The sequence below is a fragment of the Erpetoichthys calabaricus genome, chromosome 11 (genome assembly GCF_900747795.2).
Source record: "Erpetoichthys calabaricus chromosome 11, fErpCal1.3, whole genome shotgun sequence".
NCBI classification, from domain to species: Eukaryota; Metazoa; Chordata; class Cladistia; order Polypteriformes; family Polypteridae; genus Erpetoichthys; species Erpetoichthys calabaricus.
The window spans coordinates 137,709,605-137,730,225 of record NC_041404.2 but is presented as its reverse complement, the minus strand read 5'-3'; positions in this window follow the sequence as shown (position 1 = coordinate 137,730,225).

Genomic DNA, 20,621 nt, shown 5'->3' with positions numbered 1-20,621 from the left:
CTGGTGGCAGTGACGTTGGTGGCCAGCTGAAGATGGAGCCAGTACGCCTGACATGAGGGAGCGAAGGAGGGCCACGTGACATCTGACACCGTATTAGGCTACCGGTGGTGATAAAATATCAGCCCTCAGAAAGACAAAAGGCCGAATCCTGTAGTACATAAATTATGCCAACTACTGTGAAACATCAAGATGTGTGAGAAAAGTGTGACAGGACATAAAACAAAATTGAACATCGTAGTCAAGAGACGACACACAAAAGTCAGATCCTGGATGGCCACCCTCAGCGAATTTCAATGATTTGAGGACAAGGCTGTGACACAACAGAGTGTCACAAAGTGGGGGTGCCGGAGTTCCTTCTCAATGCCATGTATGTTCGATGCCTGAGGGACGCTCCTGGTGTCCTTTGCTGGGTTTGTGCCACTGGGAATCCTGGCACAAGGCATGAAGATCAAACTCAGGCTGTGTCACAAGTGGCACCAGGGGAGAGTATAAAGTAGGCAAGGGGGTCAATTTACAGGACTGGCACTGCAAGGACACTGAAACCAATGGAATGGCATTTGAGGGCAGTGCTGGAGAATAGAGATGAATGGAGGAAGGACTGTGCCAAGAATTGCGGGCACCACTGGGAGATGGCATGCCGAGCACCGGCTTTACCTTGACTTCTGCAGCTACAAATCTTGAAAAACATTTTTCATGCGGCAGCTGACAGATGTCTGAACTCGGAGCCGCTGAAAGCATCAGGCCCGTGTGGCAAAAATGGTCGAAATGAGAAAATAGCAATTATCTCCAACGCAAACAAACAAGAAGATGGGCAAAAAAAAAAGAGACAGAAAGGGCAGCCGCGTCTCACCGGGTTTCCATGACAGCAAATCAGATTATCCATTTGTGAGACAAAAAGTGAAAAAAAATTGCAAATCAAAGAAGAGTCGCAGCCCAGCAAGCCCAGTTTAGAAAGCAGTGGTGCCAGGGGGTGGTGGCACCGACAACAGTGCCCAACAGGGCAGCACAGAGTGATGATCCTAATTCAATAAAAGATTTACAAAAGCAGGCTGATGAACCTCCACTCGTCCTTCCGTATCAAAGCAGCAGGGAGCTGCTCAAGTACAATGAGGGGGGCAGCGAGGCCCCCTAGTGGCTCAAGTGGTGCACCGAGCAGCACACACTTGCAAGTTCAATCACCGAGCATTAAGTTAACTTTCAATGGAATAGCAACTGGGCATCCCATCCAGGGTGGTGCTTGATGCTGTCTGGATTGACTCGCCCCCAACCAACCCCGACACACTCTGTTGGATTAGGTGGGCTCTGGAATGTCACGTCAGATTATAATAAGGACTGGCCAATCAGGGGAGAAGACCTGCGGCCAGAGAGGAGACCAGCAACACAATGCTCACTGTGGCCGAGCTCCAGTGAACCACATGGGGTGATGGCAGAAATTTCTAGAAGGACCAGCAGCAGATCAGCACTGCCATAGTAGGGGCTTTATGACACATGAAGACACGTAGCCCGCTGATTCATTCTTTTAGTTGATCCTTTGTCTCATTTCATTCATCAATAAACCGATCAAAGTTTGTCAAAGCAGCCTCAGTGAGGGTTTGGAGGGTTCTGTGGTTTGGGCCTACTTGTTAAATCGGGAAACAAGAAAAGCGCGGAGGGATAAGCGGGGACAGCTAAACTGGAGCTGAAGTAGCAGGGGGAGATGATTGACTGGGGGTACTGGTGGAACTGGCACACATGCAGAGTGCTGTGAGAGTCCTGCCTGCAAGAAAGAAAGAAAGAAAGAAAGAAAGAAAGATAGAAAGATAGAAAGATAGAAAGATAGATAGATAGATAGATAGATAGATAGATAGATAGATAGATAGATAGATAGATAGATAGATAGATAGATAGCGTAGTTGGCAGGATTAGATAGATAGGTAGATAGATATTTTTATTTTTAAAAACAAACTTTATTTAATAAACACAGAAAATAAATCATAACAGTAAACCAAACTCAATCTTAAGTCATACAGAAAACATATACACACATTCCTATTTATGAATATTCAGTTTCAAAACATTACATACTCAAATTGTTCTTTAGAACAAAATCTATATATATATATTTATCTAATCCCTCCCATTGTTTCCACCCTCCAATCCCACTTATCCTTCGTATTCTTTATTATCCCAAAGTTATAAATAAGTAAAAAACAAAACACCAAAATCAGAGCACAAATTGTAAATAATAATCTTCATCACATTTACAAAGTACATTATTTATGCACCACACTTCTTTAAACTGTGCTAAATTATTTGTAGACTTATAAAAATTAAAATCCACTAATATTCTACTTTCGCACACTTTTCTAAAAAAGACAACAACGTCTTCAATCCCACTCCCAGTAATTTTGTTTTTACGTGTCTTCCATATTGACAGTTTTGCCTGCCCGATAATAAAATTAATTAAGTTCATATTCTCTCTTGTTTGTCGTGTAATTCTCACCCCAAACACAAACACTGTGCCATTATACGGGACCCCCAGCCCTTCTACTATTCTTTCAATTACACTAAAGAGGGTCTTGAGTCTCTCACAGTACATAAAAGCATGAAACACAGTTTCCCGCAGACCACAAAAAGGACAGCAATCAGAAACCCCCGGACATATAATCGATAAGAAGGAGTTCACCGCTAATATCCCATGCGCCAACCTCCACTGCAGGTCTCCCACCCTACTGGCCAATGGTGGCTTGTACAACGACCTCCAGGCGGGGTTCAGTCCTTGAGGGGCTCCGAGTTTGTCTCTCCACGGTGTGTCGTGTTTTCGTGTCCTCAGCTGTTCCTGGTTGTTCACCTTCACGCATATCCTGTAGAGCTGCTTCCCTGGCACCGTAGGCAGAGATAACGCCTCAAGAGACCGTAAGGCTAAAACTTCAGTCTCACTGTCCCTCAGTTCAACAGCTGGAGATACAGTAAGTGTTGGAAAAGGCGTTTCGTCAGTTGGCTTCAGTCGTGAGGTGAACATTCTGTGCAGGAGTGTCATGGATTCCCTGTCCAGTGATGATTGTATCCGACACAGAAACTTCTCCATGAGGCGCACTGAATGCACTCCTGTCTCCTCTGCTACCACCTGTGCACTTTTCCAAGTGTAATTTTCCCAGTCAATTATGTCCTTTATTGTGGTTATTCTATGTATTATGAAATGCTGTATAAAGTTTTCAGAAAGTCCTGTAGCAGTGCCAACAGCAGGATTGTAGAGCAGCGGTTCATCAAGGACCCAAAAAGAGGAAAGGTCATCACAGTCCTTTTTTATCGACAGCAGTTGCCACGCTGCTAGAAGGCTTTTATAAAACTCTGGCACATGTAAAGTCCCGATCTTATCAAAATGGCACAGCAGTAAACTTTTACCAAGTCCCATATGCCTGGCCTGTTTAAAAAAAAGTACGGCCAAGATCATCCACTGGCTCTGCTCAACAGGGTACAGCAGTTTCTGAATGGTCTGAAGGCGGAAAGCAGCAATCCTGCTGGTAATGTCAATAAGTCCTTGTCCGCCTTCATCCAACGGCAAGAATACAATGCCCTTCCGTATCCAATGGGTACCATTCCAAAAGAAATCCATGATCGCTTCTTGTATCTGCTGAACAAGCACAGGTGGAGGTTGCAGACAAATACATTTGTGCCACAGGCTGGAGGTCACCAGGTTATTAATTACCAGCATCCGTCCTCTATAAGATAACTGAGGGAGTATCCACTTCCACTTAGCGAGCCGAGCTGTAACCTTGTCCAACAGACCCTCCCAGTTCTTTTGGATGTAGTGGTCATCTCCGAGATGGACTCCCAAGTACAGGAAACCCCCAGTTGTCCACTGCAGACCCCCTTCCAGTTGAGGAGGACTACATCCTGTCCAGTTCCCAACCAGCACTGCACTGCTTTTATTCCAGTTAATTTTGGCCGAAGACGCTTTACTGTAATTCCGCAGACAGTCAGTTAGTTTGTCCAAATCCTTTTGGCCTGAGATGACAACTGCGAGATCATCTGCATAAGCCGTGACTTTCACAGGGTCCATGTTGCAGTTGGGGATGGTGAGACCAGTCAGCACCTTCCTCAGGTGCACCAGAAAAGGCTCCAACGCCAGAGCATACAACATACCGGACAAAGAGCAGCCCTGTCTGACTCCTCTTCTGACGCTGAAAGGTGCGCACAAACCACCATTGACCTTAATTATACCAGAAATGTCACTATAAAGCAATCGAATATAATTAATAAAAGACTCCCCAAAACCAAAAGCCTTCATGGTATTCCATAAAAAAGAGTGACTGACCCTATCAAAAGCTTTTTCCTGGTCAAGAAATCTAAGACCAGTCCGAAAACCAAACAGTTTTGCAGCAGCTAAAATGTCCCGAATTAAAAAAATGTTATTAAAAATGGACCTGCCAGCCACGCAGTAATTCTGATCAGGATGCACCAGTCTCCCTAAAACTTGGACCATCCTGTTGGCTAAGGCTTTAGAGAGAATTTTATAATCTGCACATAAGAGAGACACTGGCCGCCAGTTCTTAATGAGACACAAGTCTCCCTTCTTCGGCAGCAGCGTGATCACAGCTCTACGGCAGCTTTGAGGTAACAAACCAGTTTTGAAACTCCACCGAAACACTTCTAACAAGTCCAGACCAATGACATCCCAGAACTCTTTGTAAAATTCCACTGGAATGCCATCGATTCCCGGGACCTTCCCTGTGTTCAGCTGTCCCAGGGCTTTGGTGAGTTCTGCGAAGGTCACCTCACTATTTAGATCTGCCACGTCTGCGTTGGGAAGTTGCGGTAAGCCCTGCAAAAAGGCCCGTTGGTCTTCACTGCCACCATCTCCATCTGCCGCAAACAAACGTTCATAAAATTCGCGGACCACCTGCCGTATCTCACTGGGCTCTTGTGTCTCTCTGCCATCAGGTGTTCTTATACAATGTAAGAATTTACTCTGTGAGTTTTTTTTTCTCTAAACCAAAAAAGTACAGCGTTGGTGCATCCATCTCAGTCAACCGCTGAAAGCGGGCCTCACTAAAGCCCCCTGAGCCCTGGTCTCAAGCAGGAGGGCCAACCCCAGTTTAGCAGTAGTCAGGCTCGCCTGCAGCTGCTCATTTGGACCCTTCTCTAGTTGTTGTTGAAACTCAGCTATTTGATTTTCCAAAGCTGCCATTTCTGACCGCAATACTTGGGTGACATTTCTGGTATACTCCTGACACAAAGCCCGGATGTGACTCTTCCCAACCTCCCACCACTGTTGTAAGCTGGTGAACTCCTTCTTCATAGCCTTCCAACCTCCCCAGAAATGAACAAACAACTCTTTAAAGTTCTGATCTTTGAGGAGGAGTGTGTTAAAATGCCAGTATGGACTACGGGGTCTGTACACGTTAAAAAGAAGTGAACAAGACACCAGACTGTGATCGGAGAAGCCAGTAGGCACAATAGAGCACACTTTAAATAACCCTAACAGGTGCTTAAAACTGTAAAAATGATCGAGTCTCGCCATTGAGATCGTGTTTCCACTCGTCCTCCCCCAAGTGTATTGCCGACAGGCCCCATTTTTTGACCTCCATACATCTTCCAGCCCAAAGTCCTTAATTATTTTTCCCAGAGCTCGTGCTGAGCGAGGGTGCGGTTCCAGTCCATTATTTCTATCCATCCTTGAGTCAAGTGTACAATTAAAATCCCCTCCTAACACCACCACTTCCTCAGGGTCACACTTTGATAAAAGATCTCTTAATTTGTTAAAGAACTGGAGCCTCTCCTCACCCTCATTCGGGGCGTACACGTTAATAAAAGTGACGACGCTGCCTTGAAGTTTTACTGTCACTTTCAAGAGTCTCCCTTTCACCAACTCATCAGTCCTGCAGACTTCTACTTGCAGCCCACCAAGAAATAAAATGGCCACTCCAGCACTAACATTTGTCCCATTGCTAAAGAAAATGTCCCCTTTCCAATCCCTGCTCCACTCCCACTGATTTTGCTCATCAATGTGAGTTTCTTGTAGAAAGGTGACATTCAAATCTTTTTGTCTTATAAAATCAAAAAGTGCGACCCTCTTATCTGCACTTCTCCCCCCATTAATATTAAGGGTTCCTATTTGTACACTTGTCATGATACCTGAATATATAGATGAACACACAATGAAACACAGAGACCTCCACAAATACTGTGGAGTGGATTTAACAGGGGGCTTAGCCATTAGGGGGTGTTTAAATTAGACTGTTTCCTCAGTTTGCTGGTTAAATTCTTGAGCCTCACGAGCTCTTTAACGTCAAACATCGCGGAGGCTGCTTTGTCCCGCCGCAACCCGCGGATAGACGATATAAAGAGCTCAATGTCTGGGAAAAATTCAGCCACGTCCACCCCCTTTTTACCGGCGGTGTTCACCAAAAACTCTTTCACACTCTGAGCGCTGTAACCCCCCCTGGCTTTTAACTCTGGGGGCTCCGAGGCAGCAGACCCATCGGAGATATTACCGTCATCGGTCTCTTCCCGGACATTCCCCGCAATTGAACCGTCATCAGCCGTCTCCGAGAAGACGGGAACATCCTCCTGACAAGGACCATAGACGGGATCCTCTCCAATGACCCCCGAGCCCTGACTTAAAACAAGTTTCTTACGTGCCCGCTCTTCTCTTTCACCTTGCCTCTTCTGAGCAGGGCGTTTAAATTCACTTTTTTCCTCAGGCTGATTGCTGCCTCCCTCGTCCATGTCTAAGTCTCCCCACACACTTTCTGCTACAGCTGTTGTTGTTTGACCTACCGTCTCACTACCGTCTTCATTCGGCTCATCTCTGGGAGGCACCTGATCCTCCAGCCCTTCAGATCTAAAGGTAGTTATGTTCTTAACACTCCGCGCCTCCGCGCCATCAGCCACTACCTGACGACCTTCCACTTCCTGCCCCTCTTTTTCTTTGTCTGCATGGTCAGTTTTCTTGTGCCCATGTTGTCTCTCAGGACACTGTTTGATTAAATGGGCTTCACTCCCGCACCCAAAACATTTCATTTCGTTCGAAGTGACGAAAATCACATAATCAAAACTTCATAGCCACATTTAATTCATCATCCATTCTATTTAAAACCATATAAACTTGTCTCCTAAAAGACAAGACATGTTTTAAATCCGGCGATTTACAGCCTAAAGGAATATATCGAATTTTTGAAACTAAACGTCCATGCCGCTCCAACTCTTTTGCTAAAGTTTCGTTCTTGAGAAATGGCGGCGCATTCGAAATTGTCACTCTACGTGACGGGACGGCTAAAGGGGAAACCTGTACAAAGGAGCCATTTATAACAACCCCCTTCTCAACCACAATGGGAACTAAATCCACAGAGCTCAAAAAAACAACGATAGACCCGCTCATTCGTGAAGCCGACTTGATATTCTCACATCCTATCACTTCACCTACCGCCAACACCCCCGCCTCCAAAGGGACAAACTCCTCCGATAAAAGTTTAATCCCATGGCGGCGGCTTAGACGCTCAAGATTCGCAGCCATTGCGGCTGCCGTGGCCTAAGCCACTCAGTACAAAACAAGTTTTATCTGTTTACACCAAAGAAAGATAGAAATAAGAAAGTAGAATATCAGAAGAAAAAAGAAACACCACACTCACCGCACCGCGTCCACCAAGAGGCACACTCGCAAACGCGCGAAACAACCACCCAGCATGCACAGCGACAGCAAAACAGGAAGGAGATAGATAGATAGATAGCATAGTTGGCAAGATTAGATAGATAGATAGATAGATAGATAGATAGATAGATAGATAGCATAGTTGGCAGGATTAGATAGATAGATAGATAGATAGATAGATAGATAGATAGATAGATAGATAGATAGATAGATAGATAGATAGATAGCATAGCTGGCAGGATTAGATAGATAGATAGATAGATAGATAGATAGATAGATAGATAGATAGATAGATAGCATAGCTGGCAGGATTAGATAGATAGATAGATAGATAGATAGATAGATAGATAGATAGATAGCATAGTTGGCAGGATTAGATAGATAGATAGATAGATAGATAGATAGATAGATAGATAGATAGATAGATAGATAGATAGATAGCATAGTTGGCAGGATTAGATAGATAGATAGATAGATAGATAGATAGATAGATAGATAGATAGATAGCATATCTGGCAGGATTAGATAGATAGATAGATAGATAGATAGATAGATAGATAGATAGATAGATAGATAGATAGATAGATAGATAGATAGCATAGTTGGCAGGATTAGATAGATAGATAGATAGATAGATAGATAGATAGATAGATAGATAGATAGATAGATAGCATAGTTGGCAGGATTAGATAGATAGATAGATAGATAGATAGATAGATAGATAGATAGATAGATAGATAGATAGATAGATAGATAGCATATCTGGCAGGATTAGATAGATAGATAGATAGATAGATAGATAGATAGATAGATAGATAGATAGATAGATAGATAGCATAGTTGGCAGGATTAGATAGATAGATAGATAGATAGATAGATAGATAGATAGATAGATAGATAGATAGCATAGTTGGCAGGATTAGATAGATAGATAGATAGATAGATAGATAGATAGATAGATAGATAGATAGATAGATAGATAGATAGATAGATAGATAGATAGTGTAGTTGGCAGGATTAGATAGATAGATAGATAGATAGATAGATAGATAGATAGATAGATAGATAGATAGATAGATAGATAGATAGATAGCATAGTTGGCAGGATTAGATAGATAGATAGATAGATAGATAGATAGATAGATAGATAGATAGATAGATAGATAGATAGATAGATAGCATAGTTGGCAGGATTAGATAGATAGATAGATAGATAGATAGATAGATAGATAGATAGATAGATAGATAGATAGATAGATAGATAGATAGATAGATAGATGTGAAAGGCGCTATATATTTGACAGACAGTAGTCCTAGTCGTGTTGTCTTTTTTACTTGAATGTCGGACCCCCCCCGCCCCGCCCCTAAACACCTCACAGAGGTCAGTCATAGTAGTCTCAGGTCCTGTGGTCACGCCATCCTCACCCAATGCCCCATACACAGCTCCAGTACCAAGACAGGTGCCACTGATCCCTCAACGTGCTCTGAAATCGAGAGCCCACAGGCCTGTGCAGACCCCCGGCTCCAGGGACACCAGACCCCCTTGACTTCATGTCGGCCGGCCTGGATGTCACGTCACGATGTTCTTGAGCTGCCCGGCCTGCAGCACTTGGCGCACCGCTGACCTCTGGAGGTTAGGAGGTCTCGATAATTAGACGCAACCCTGGCCCGACTGCACGTGATTGGCAGCGCCCAGCAGAGCAGCAGGCAGATCATCTGTGCTCTGAGTGATAGAGAGCCGAGTGTGACCTGACCGGTGGGCCCCTGGCTACAGAAAATAAATCAATAAATCAAAAAGGAAAGGAAAGGTGAAATACAACAAATGGAGGGAGTGGGGGCTACAGGACTGAAGAATAAAAGCTAAAAAAATGGAGGGAAAATAAACTGGAAAATGCACAAGAAAAAAAAAGAAAGAAGGCACCAGGCAAAGGAGGGCACAGAGCATGGGGGCAAACCTCGGTGAGAGAGCCAGTGCTGAAGTAATCCCTTTGACCTGAGAGGGGTGGGAGCTTGGCAGGCACTCTGACAGCTCCAAAGGAGCACTGGCGGGCACAGGCCAGTGGGTAAGGCACCAAAATGGAAAGTGCATGGAGAAGAAAGCATAGGGAAGGAGGGAAGAGTACAGGGAAGAAGTAGATAAATGGGTAAACTTTAAGGAGTGAGAATGGCACAACCCAAATGTTAATGGAGCCCTGGCTGGGATTGGTCCTTCAGCTGTGATGTCATCGAGGCCCCGCCTCCTGGACTTTGACCCATGAAACACAAAGAACACAACAAGCACATCATATATTGATACTGTAATAAGCAATAAGTAAAGAGAAAAATATTAACAAAAATATGCAAATCCCATAAACACCTTAAAAGGAATAACAAAGAGGGAGCAGAAAAGCAAAGTAAACATAAGGCAGGAAACTCAATGCCACGTGAGCATCTAGCTCCACCCACCTTGCTGCCACTCAAAGTTTCACCCTGCACAGCCAGATGTCACACACTCCTCTAGCCCCGCCCAGATTGCTGCCTTGTGCACACCTCACCCCACCCAGATTGCTGCCGCACAGTCATCTAGCCCCTCCCATCCTGCTGCCACTAACACATCTAGCCCCGCCCAGACTGCTGCTACACACTTTCCTTGCCCACTCTGGCCTGTGGGCACTCTGCCCATTCTTATAAGCTGGGCACTGAGTAATTTGTAACACTGCAGTAAGATTTTTTTTTTTTAGGGATACCCCACAGTTTTGAATTGCAGGCTTTCCGGGAGGGGGGGGTTATTAAGGGGTCCCTGAACCCTTGAGACCCCCTGCGTTTTGCACCTTATTCACAGAAGATTCCTGCCATGTGTTGTGGGGATGGTGTTTACATGACCCTTTGGTGCCCTGGCAGTGCCTGAATTGGGCCACTATGCAATGCAATGCCCGACGTGTTTTACTCTCAACCTCGTCCAATCAGCTGGGCTGCTTTCCTTGCACCTGTATGCCCCCCCCCCCCCCCACCACCACCCAATTGTAAGCAAACAGCAGCAGCCGATGGCCTCAGCAAACGCAGATTTGGGGGGCGGGGGGGGATGGGGGAGGCATTTGGGAGATTTGGTCGCTTGGCACCCGCTGCTCCGGTGGCTCCTTGGCACAATTTCCGACTTTGCTGATTTTTCTTTTCGGTGTCCGAGATTAAATGCTGTCCCACTTTTGCAGGAAGGATTCATTGTGAAGAGAAAGCGCCAGCGGCTCGTTGGCCATGCAGTGGCTGTCCTAGGAGAGGCTGCACCAAGGTGACATGCTGGCAATTTCCAGCCAGCGTGATTTATGGCCTGTCACCGGTGGATCTGCATATGGCTCACATTCTTGCTGTCGCCGTTAATGACCCCGTGTCCACTAATTAACACCCCCAGTCCTAAAGCACAGCTGAGGCAGGTCCCAGGGAGCCCTGGCAGCACTGGCACCTCTGGCCCTATACATTCTGGACAGCATGGAACTTGGCAGCTAATCATACAGTAATTAGGAAGCAGATGCCGCTGACCTACCAAGATGGAAGAGCCTGAGGTTTGGCAGGAAGGGGAGAAGAAGGGAAAGGAGAAGCGGGGGGACAAGAAGGGCGACAATGGAAGAAGGGGAGAAGGGTGGTGGACAGTGAGGGACAGAAGACAGACAAACGGAGGAGTGACAGGAGGTGACAAGATTGTGTCACTCGGAGTAGACGTGCAGCAGCTGCTGACTGGCTGCTCGGCATTCAGTGGGCATCTCCTTCTCTCCATCTCTGCCCACCACAACTGAACAAATGGCGGGCTGCCCCTCCTCACTTTCCCTCCTCTTCGCTTTGTGCCTGGGGAGGGTTCAGTTGTCTCTTTGATGTCGCCCTGGTTGGCTTTACGTGAGGACTGTGGGGTTTCTTCTTAGCACTGCACCTTACGTTTTGTGGGTGGTCTCCCAGGAGGTGGGGCCACCTGCCCATCACTGTCATGGGACAGTATAAAGGCTGAGCAAAGCCCACAGTCCCCTGCGGTTCATTGCATGTGCTGGTGATTATTTGGTGCCTTTTGCGACTTTCGGGTCTTTTGGTCGTTCTTGGGATTCCACACTGGGACTGTGTTTGTTGTTGGCATTGCCCATTTTGAAGGCGTGCCATCAGAGCGTCTGTTGTAAAAATGTGTGAAGGCTCGACGTTTCTCACTCTCCGTTAGCCAGGGTTTGTTGGTGTTCCCCCTCCTAAAGGAGTCATTTTTGTGCTTAAGGATGCGCCCATGAAAGATCTTCAGAGGACACGGACCTCCAGGCAGGTGCCCCAGTGTGCCCTCAGCAGGTTGGAGTGGTTACCTCACCTTCTCTCAAGTCTTCGCTCTCTTCTTCAACCCGCATCTCTCATTTGGACTCGGCCCGCTCTTCCTCTTTCCCATTTGTTTTCTTAGCCCACTTATCTAAAGCAGGAGGATGGGGCAGCTGGAACCCATCCTGGTAGTCATCGGGCATAACGCCTGGACAAGGTGCCAGTCTGCCTGTGTATGTGGGTCTCCAGTCCACACTTGGCCAGTGAGGCTCACTCCCACCCCAACGAAATGCTTTGAGCATTTGGTGAAAAACGTTTTGCAGCGAAGTCCCTTCAAGTTGGCTATCAACGTGCGTCAAGAGGTATGGAAGATGATCAGCTGGTGTGACACACGTGCGCTAGGCAGACAGGCTGAGGGTTCAATGAGGGGCAAAACATGAAGACAGGGGCTGACGAAGTTCTTCCTCTTCTACAGATCGCTAGAACTGAAGCCCACCTATATACCTTGTGACCAGTTCCTGCACTCCCTTCCTAACCACGTCCCCTCCAGCCAGAGCCCTTATGGCCCCGACTCTTTCCCTCACCACCCTGTCCCATTTTGGGCCCCCCAACCCAGAAACTGCTGTCGAGTTACTTGTTTCCAATGTGCTGTATTACAATATGGGGGGGGGGTCCCCCCCCCTCCTGCCTGTCTTATGCTGCTTATCTGACGTCCCCTCTGCACTTTCCTCTGGAAACCGAGTTCCGGGGTCTAAGCACCGGTTCTGGAGTTTCCTTCAGCGTTGAGCCCCCACCATGCTTCTTGAGAAACTGGACAGCGTGAAGATCAACCCGTTTATTACTCAAATCGTTCACAGAGAGTCCAAGTACAAGACAAGACCCTTAATGAAAAGTCATTGTCTCAAATGTGGGAGCCCCTCAAGGGTGGGCTTTGTTTCCATCACAATTTACAGCGTGAAGGGAAGGGGCCTGAGGCAGACCAGTGCCCAGTGGTCCGTGACCAAGTCTGCTGGTGGCACATCTAGGGAGGACGTCAACCAACTGGGCTGTAAACCAAAGGGTGACGGGGCAACTGGTGCCCATCCCAACAATCAAAGAAGTGAGGTTTGACTTCAGGAGGCAGCAACCTGCATGTCCACCCCTCATTGGGGCCGACCAGAAAGAGTTTGGAATGCGCCTGGCGTTGCTGATTCCACCGGATACAGTTTCTCATATTAGGAATTTGTTAGAACCCTTGGTGGTCATAGCACAGGGTCAGCCATTCTACAGCACCCTGGAGCCAATTCAGGTTAAGGGCCTAACAGACTAGGACCCCCTTTGGCAGTAACAGGGATTTGAACTGGCAACCTTCAGGATACTGGCGCAGAACTTAGGGTCAGAGCCAAAAGTGGGACATTAACACCCAAATGAGATCAGCGCGTGTTTGTCCTCCATAAACTCCGACTGTTTAGAGTGGACAAGGACCTTGTGTTGTCCTCTTATCTCAGTCTGCTCCACTCTGTCCTCACTTTCAGCGTCTTGGCCTTTTCTAGTGGTCTGACAAACCAGCACTCAAATAAAAAGCTCCAGTAGATGACCAGACTTGCAGCTGAAGTTATTGGGGCTGACGTAGACAATCTGGCAAGTGGGCATCAGGGGGCGTCAGAGGACAACATGGAAACATGTGGACATCAGTCATCTCAGCTGATGAAAGACAGATAGGCAGACAGACAGTCAGACAGACAGACAGATAGACAGACAGACAGACAGACAGACAAGAGGGCAGGCAGATATACAAATAGACTGGCAGACAGACTGGCAAACAGACAGACAGGCAGATAGACTGGCAGGCAGGCAGGCAGACAGACAGACAGACAGACAAGAGGGCAGGCAGATATACAAGCAGACTGGCAGACAGACAGGCAGAGAGACAATCAGACATACAGACATACAGACAGACAGATAGACAGACAGGCAGGCAGATAGACAGACAAGAGGGCAGGCAGATGAACAAGCAGACTGGCAGGCAGACAGGCAGGCAGGCAGACAGACAGACAGACAGACAGACTGGCAGACAGACTGGCAGGCAGACAGGCAGGCAGACAGACAGACAGACAAGAGGGCAGGCAGATATACAAGCAGACTGGCAGACAGACAGACAGACAGACAGACAGACAGACAGACAGACAGACAGACAGACAGACAGACAGACAAGCAGGCAGGCAGATAAACAAGCAGACTGGCAGACAGACAGACAGAAAGACAGGTAGACAGACAGTCAAACAGACAGACAGACTGGCAGACAAACAAACAGGCAGACAGGCATCACGTGCAGAACTTCAGCCAATCAGGGAGGACTAATTAAATGGTTGGTTGGCTGGTTGGCTGGCATTTGCTTTGGCTGACCTCCCTCTCTGGCGTCCATGTTGGCTCATATTTGGTGTATTATTGTCACGGAGGCCATGTTTCTCATTTTGTTTTTTTTCACATGTAGTTTTAATCCCCTACTTTGCCCCCCTTTTCCCACCTCCTGGCCGTTTCTCAAATCCTCGCTCGTGGGCTGTTTTCACGCCAGGCATTTCAACCCCTGAAAACGGAGACTTCTGAAAATGAGAATATTCCTAACAACGCCGGCGCAGTGCTGCAGTGTGGGTGGGTGAAGATGAAGTGTTTCAAAAACGTGGACTCTGATTGGTTCGTGCTTATTATGCGGCCCTTTCCTGATTGGATCCTGCTTGTCACATTTTCTCAGCCACGTTTCTCACCTTCTGCTCCGGCATTTATTGACTTGCCAAGCAGAATGGAAATGAAAACAACCTGGAGAATCAGAAGTCGAGGAACGGGCGAAAAGTCAAAACCGGCAGTCAAGGAGATCTGTCATCAAAGCCAACACCCAATCAGAAAAGTCAGAGTTACAAAAAATTGACTTTTTTTTTTTTATTTTTTTTTTTTATATTTTTATTTTATTAATTTTCATTGTAATCATTCCATACAAACAGATCCATTTATAACCCAACAAATTTGAAAACAAATCAAACCCCATCCCTGAGAAGGAGAGCTTAGCTAAAGGAAAATTTCTTTAAGCTTTTTAATAAGGCAACATTAGGCAAAAGAAGGGGAGAAGTAAATATCTATATAAATAAGAGATGGAGAAGGGAGTTAAATACAATAATAGTTAATTCTCTTATTCTAAAATAATATTGATTAAATCCTGCCAAGTTTTGAAAAAGTTTTGTACAGATCCTCTAACTGAAAATTTGATTTTTTCCAATTTCAAATAATATAAAACATCAGTTTCCCACTGACTTATAAGAGGAGAATTAGGATTCTTCCAGTTTAACAAAATAAGTCTGCGTGCCAAGAGTGTAGTGAATGCAATCACCGTTTGTTTGTCCTTCTCCAATTCAAGTCCATCTGGAAGGACACCAAACACAGCTGTTAGTGGGTTAGGAGGGATTGTGATACTAAGGCTGTCTGAGAGGCACTTAAAAATCTTTGTCCAAAATGATGTTAGTTTGGTGCAGGCCCAGAACATGTGACCCAGTGAGGCAGGAGCTTGGTTGCAGCGCTCGCAGGTTGGATCCTGCCCTGGAAACATTTTGGACAGTTTTAAGCGAGACAGATGAGCTCGATATATAATTTTTAGTTGAATAATTCTATGCTTTGCGCATATAGAACTCGAGTGAATTCTCTGCTTTGCTACCTTCCACTCCTTTTCTGATATATTGATTAAGAGATCTTCTTCCCAATGTCCTCTTGGATCTTTGAAAGGTAGGGACTCTAATAAGATTTTATATATTGCGGAAATAGTGTTTGTTTCCTCGGAATTGAGCAGTATTTTTTCCAGCATTGTGGAGGGTGCAAGGTGGGGGAAATCGGGCAATTTCTGTTTAACAAAATTTCTAATTTGAAGATAGTAAAAGAAATGTGTAGCTGGGAGGTTAAATTTTGAACGTAATTGTTCAAAAGATGTAAATATGTTGTCTATATAAAGATCTCTGAGCATTTTAATCCCAAAACTTTTCCAGGTATTAAAAACTGGATATACTTGCGAAGGTTGAAAGAGGTGGTTCCCTTGCAAAGGTGCCACTGATAAAAGATTTTCCATCTTAAAATGCTTCCTAATTTGGTTCCATATTCTGAGTGAGTAAAGCACAATTGGGTTATTAGTATATTTGCGATAACTTTCATTTATTGGAGAGCAAAGCAGGGAATATAAAGAAGTACTACAGGTTTTTACTTCTATTGCAGACCAAGCCTGTGTATGTGCATTTATTTGTGTCCAGGTTTTTATGGCTTGTATGTTTGCTGCCCAGTAATAAAACTGAAAATTAGGTAAAGCCATGCCACCTTCTGCCTGAGGTCTTTGTAGGGTCGCTCTTCGGATACGTGGGTGTTTTGAGTTCCAAATGAATGAGGTTATTATTGAATCTAACTGTTTAAAAAACGATTTATTGATATATATTGAAATGTTTTGAAATAAAAAGAGAAGTTTAGGAAGGATATTCATCTTAACAATGTTAATTCTTCCGGCTAGAGTGAGATGAAGGGTTGACCATCTATGCAAGTCTTGCTTAATTTTTTCCATACAGACGCCAAAATTTTGTTGATAAAGAGCTTTATGTTTACTTGTGATATTTACCCCTAGGTATTTAAACTGATCTGCTATGGTAAAAGGTAGGGTGTCTAATTTAATATTATATGCTTGTGAGTTCACTGGAAAGAGTATACTTTTATTCAGATTAATTCTAAGACCAGATATCTTTTGAAATTCTGTTAGTGCTGTTAAAACAGCAGGGACAGTGTTTTCTGGGTCCGATATATATAAGACCATATCATCTGCATATAGAGAAATTTTCTGTTCCAGTCCTTCTCTGACAATCCCCTTTATCTGATGAGAATTTCGGCAGTGAACCGCCAGTGGTTCAATAGCGATTGCAAACAACAGTGGCGACAAGGGACATCCTTGTCTGGTACCACGTTCTAGTTTAAAGTAGTCTGAGCAAATTTTATTAATACAAACTGAAGCTTCTGGACTGGTATACAGTAGTTTAATCCAAGCACAAATATTCGGGCCAAACCCAAATTTCTCCAATGCAGTGAAAAGGTAATTCCATTCGATCATGTCAAATGCCTTTTCTGCGTCTAATGATAGTAATATCTCTGGGGTGTTTGATTTTGCTGGTGAATATATAACATTAAACAAGCGTCGGAGATTTGAAGATAGATGTCGGCCTTTAATAAATCCAGTTTGATCTTGTGATATTACCGAGGGCAGCACTTTCTCCATCCTTCTAGCTAGGATTTTTGAGAGTATCTTAACATCATTATTCAGGAGTGAAATTGGTCTATATGATGCACATTGTAACAAGTCCTTATTTTGTTTAGGAAAGACGGTGATTAATGCTTGTCGAAATGTTTGAGGTAGTATTTGGTGGTCTTTAGCTTCTGTAAATGTTACCAATAAGAGTGGAGCTAGCTGAGTGGAGAATTTCTTATAAAACTCTACGGGGTAACCATCAGGGCCTGATGATTTCCCGCTTTGTAGTGACTTTATAGCGTCTAGTAATTCTGTTAGCGTTAGAGGTTTATCTAGTTCCTCAGCACTTAAAGCATCTATTTGTGGTATTTGTGAATTATCCAGAAATGCATTAGATTGCGTGTTGTCTTCTTTGGGCTCAGTGGAATATAAAGACTTATAGTAATCTCTAAATGTGTGCATTATTTTATTATGGTCAATGATTTCTTCTCCATTCTTGTTGGTGATTACTGGTATTGCATTGTGAACTTCTTGTTTATGAATTTGTTGAGCTAAAAGCTTATTAGCTTTTTCTCCGTGTTCATAGTAATGCTGTCTAGACTTATAAATAAGTTGTTCAGTTTCTTTAGTTGTTAAGATGTTAAGTTCTGTATGCAAGGCCTGCCTTTTCCTGTGAAGAGCTTCACTTGGACGCCTGGCTTGTTCTTCATCTATTCTAGTAATTTCATTTCTTAGCTCTGACACTTTCTTGGTTTCTAATTTATTTCTATGGGAAAGATATGAAATAATCTGGCCTCTTAGGAAGGCCTTTAGAGTTTCCCAGAGTGTTCCTGCAGAAACCTCTGTAGACATGTTTGTCTCTAGGAAGAAGCTGATTTGTTTGGATATAAATTCTGTGCAGTTCTCGTCTGCCAATAAAAGAGGGTTAAGACGCCATCTGCGAGGTGAGTACGAGGGGCTTATTGATTTTAGCTCCAAGACTAGAGGGGCATGGTCAGAGATAACAATTGTGTCATATTTGCATAATTTAATTGTAGGCAGGAAATTATTATCTATAAAAAAATAATCAATTCTTGAGTAGCTATAATGCACTGGTGAGTAGAACGAATATGTTCTTGAGTTTGGGTTAAGAAACCTCCAGGGGTCTGATAAGTTGTGATCCTTTAAAAACTGTGTAATTATCTTTGCAGTATTAGATGTCGTCCCCCCTGTCACAGGAGTCCTATCTAAGAGTGGATTTAAAACACAATTAAAGTCCCCAGCCATTATAATTTTATGAGTGTTCACACTGGGAATGGATGCAAATAGATTTTGCATGAATTCCTTATCATCAACATTGGGTGCATAAACATTTATCAAAATCATTTTACTGTTATATAAGTTGCCCATGACCATCACATATCTCCCTTCAGGGTCCGACACTACCTCTGATGCTACAAAAGGAACTGTTCTATGTATGAGAATTCCCACCCCTCTAGTTTTCTTTATAAAGCTAGAATGGAACATTTGGCCAGTCCAGTCTTTTTGTAATCTGAACTGATCCTTGGTTAGTAAGTGGGTCTCCTGTAAAAATACTATTTTAGCGTTTAAGCCTGTTAGGTGAGAGCATACTTTCTTTCTCTTTAATTCGTGATTCAGGCCTTTAACATTCCAGCTCACAAAGTTAACTGTCCCATCATGGAGACATTGATTCTGAGTTTTTAATGTCATTTTATAGTTTTAATTGGTAATATGGCAGTTTTAATCTTAGTTTCAAGATTCCCCAGGAGTTGTTGCATGTTAGCCTGTTGCTGCATTGATATTTATAATTATAAGGATTATAAGAATAGATTAGATATAACCTGCTCTCCTTCTCTCCCCCCTTTATCCCCCCACCCCCCCATTTTGCCTCCCCACATGAGGCTAGACCCCACTTCGCGATGTTCCAGTCCTCTGACATACGAAGAGACAGAGCACGTCCAAAACAAAACAAACCCCACCCTGCAGCGGCGTTACAGAATTAAAACAGAGATATCTTTTACAGTTAAATCCTTAATACTATCTGCCGAAAATGTTCTCATTAACAATATTTAATCTTGAAATAATCTTCAGCGCTTTTAAGTTAAGATATTAAGGTTAAAAAAAAAAAAAAAAAAAAAAAAAAAAAAAAACAACCCTGGGAGTGATTTTAAAAACTAGTCTAGGATAAACCTGGTAATTCATACTGTAATAGTATAATGGTAATTGTATAAATAGTAGAACAAGCATTAAACCAAGGGTATGAAGTTAAACAGTCTACTTTAAGGTATAGTAAAATAAAAAAAATAAATAAATAAATAAATTAAAAAAAAAATAAAATAAAATAAAAAAAAAAAAAAAAAAAAAGGAAAAGAAATAAAAAAATAAATAAATAAAACGAATCCTACTTTAATCACTTCCACATTTTCACACTCACGTCTATAGCTCTATAACTCTGATTAAAACATAAACATATAACATATAAAGTCCAGATATAAAAAAAATTTTAAAAAAAGAGAATAAGAGATGTATAATTATAATACCAGTCTCTTTAAACATGGATCCAGCGATCAGATCATCGGTCTTTCCCGTGCCTTGATAGAATACGGCTCTTTAATTTTAATTAACTTTCAAAAAAAGTGTCGGAAACAGCTTCTTTAATTCTTTTTCAGCTTCTTCTTTGCTGAAGAAAATATAATGTCCGTCTTGAACTTCCACTTTCAGTTTGGCAGGATACAAGAGGCTGTATTTGATATCGGCTTCCCGTAGCATCCTTTTAATGTCGTTGTAGGATCTGCGTTTTGCAGCTGTTGATGGTGAGAAGTCGGGAAAAATACGAATAAGATTATTTTCGAATATAATCTCTTGCTTGTGTCTGAGAAGTGCCATCACATCAAGCTTACATCTTAGTCGTTCGAAGCGGACAATAAAAGACCTAGATTTAAAGGCGCTTGGTATCTTTGTGCGATAAGCCGTGGCTATCTCATTGTCGAGTTTAAAGTCATCTCCAATTATTTTAGACAGTAATTCTACTGCAAATTTCACTGGGCTTGAGCTTTCTCGTTTCTCAGGTATACCCTCAATTCTTATATTATTTCTTCTGCACCCATCCTCCAGGGCTGCAAGTCTGTCTCCAAGTTTTTTGTATTCCGAGTTCGCAGCTGTGGCTTTTTCATCGGCGTTAGATGCCATTTGTTCCGCTGTTTCCACTCGAGCCGTGAGTCCCTGCTTAACGTCTTCCAGCTGGTCTGAAACGTCATTAATATGATCATCAAGCCTTTTCAGTTTGGAGTTAGTTTCTTCAATGTGTTCCACTAATTTCTCCAACATGCCTTTAAAGTTCACGTCGAAACGTTCAAATAGACGCGTTTCCTTATCTTTGTTATCCTTCTTGAGCTCAGTGGCCACCTTCTTAAGATCATTTGTGTTATCTTTCTTAAGCTCATTCATGGCCGTAACCATGGCAGTGGCCAGTGTAGTGTTCATCTCTTTCTG